We start from the raw sequence: 1,964 nt of genomic DNA on the forward strand, positions 1-1,964 counted from the left end.
TTTCTGTGTCTCTGGCTCTGTTTTGGGGTTTTATTCTTTATTGGTATCAGACTCCTTTTTTTCCTTCAGTCCTCTGTGCAAAGTTGATAACTTGCAACCAAATCTTCCTTTAAGTGTTTTCATTAAGTGTATTTGAAGTTAATGACAAAAGGCAGTGCTGACAACCCCTCGAAAAGGCAGTCCTTTGTCTTTTTCCTGGAGCTGGTAATCCTTTACTAATCTTTCAGTTGTTACCGGTGGGTCCCTTCTTATGACACAATGCATTCCTGGAACTGTGTCATTAAGCACTTTGTTAGAAATTCAACTGTTTGCTTCCACATTTATAGCTGTTTTGATATGCTTTAGCGGTGAAAAGTGAAGTATGTGTCCCTTAGGCACTGTAAGCAGAGTGCAAAGTGGAGGGTTTTGTGTATATGTTTATTTATAGGATACAGTACTCTCCAAACCGCCTTCACAATTCTCTCATTTTATTCTTTTGATTATCTCAGGGATTCCAATCCTTATTAGATGGAGAAATTGAAGCTTAGATTTGTAACTTAAGATCAGAGTCGAGGATACAGCTTGGGTAGAATAATAGGTCTGCTGGCCAAAGCCTAGCCATGATATATGCATCATGCTAGCAGATTTCCATCTTGGATGTTATATAAAGGAAATAAGCTATGTTGAGAATTCCACTATTTAAATCAGGAGTGGGGAACCTATTTCTGCCAAGGGCCATTTGGGTATAACATTCACAGGCTATACAAAATTATCAACTTAAAAGTTAGCTATGAAAATGGCACCCAGATTTACTGAATTTTGAGTCCTGCCTGTGGTTTCCTTGGCAGGGCCAGACCAAATGATTTCAACCCTATAGGGCCTGTGCTGGATGCTCCCCACCCCTGATTTAAATTTGACTACTGAGATGATGAGTTGTCCTGCAGAAGTTCTCAATTTGGCTGCAAATAGAATCCCTCTGGGATCTTAAAAACAAAATCTGGTGTTTTTAAGGTCACAACTCAGACCAAGTAAATGTCTTTGGGAGCGGCATCTGTACCTTGCATTAGCTACCCATGTGATTCTCATGTGCAGCCAAGTCAGAGAAGCACTGATCTGAGTTCTTGCTACTCAAAATGCAGTCCATTGGTCAGCAATATTGACATCACCTAGGAGCTTATTTGAAAAGGAGACAAGTCCACCCCAGACCCTACTGAAGCAGAGTATTTTAACATGGTCCCCAGGAAATTCATGTGCATATTGAAGTTTGAGAAGTGCTAATCTAGAGCAGTACTCAAATTTTGGTGTATATCACAATTACATGGGAACTTGATAAAAAGCTTGGGCTTCTGTGTTTATTAGTGCTCCATGTAACTTTGATACACAATTAAGTTTGAAAACAGCTTTAGATCAAGAGTTGGCAAATTTTTTCTTAAATATATAGGCATGGTTATATTTCAGTAAAACTGTTTACAAAAAAGTTGGCCATGGTTTGCCATTCCCAGGGATACAAGTTCACTAAAATAATGATTGGTCAATTTAATTTGCTTAAAAACTTTTATATACAGATATCATATAGCTTTATTAGGAGGCTTCTGGAATATTTTTAGTCCAAATCAATAAACAAGAGATACATGGGACAGGTGCTATATTCCCATTTATCGGATTAGCTCTTGTCTCAGGTGATTTACTCAAGCCAGTTGCCATCAGTCAACAGGAAGCATTTGTCTTTGGTGTGTCTTTTCACTATTTGCAATAGTGCTGGTGGCAGGGAGAATGGCACCTGGTGGTAGATTGGTGGGGTCAGACTGGACCCCGGCTCAGCAACCTTGGTACTTGAGTTCTGAGTAGGAAAGAATTCAAAGCCAAGACTCAAACTACAAGAGAATGTTTATTTAGGAAGTCACAGAGGTAGAAGAAGTGAGCTGTAGAAGAAATGGGCTCAGGGAACAAGTTACAGAGGCAAAAGAAGGGTCCTTGGAGCTTAT

The sequence above is a fragment of the Miniopterus schreibersii genome (assembly GCF_964146895.1).
Source record: "Miniopterus schreibersii genome assembly, chromosome: 1".
In the NCBI taxonomy this organism is placed as follows: Eukaryota; Metazoa; Chordata; class Mammalia; order Chiroptera; family Miniopteridae; genus Miniopterus; species Miniopterus schreibersii.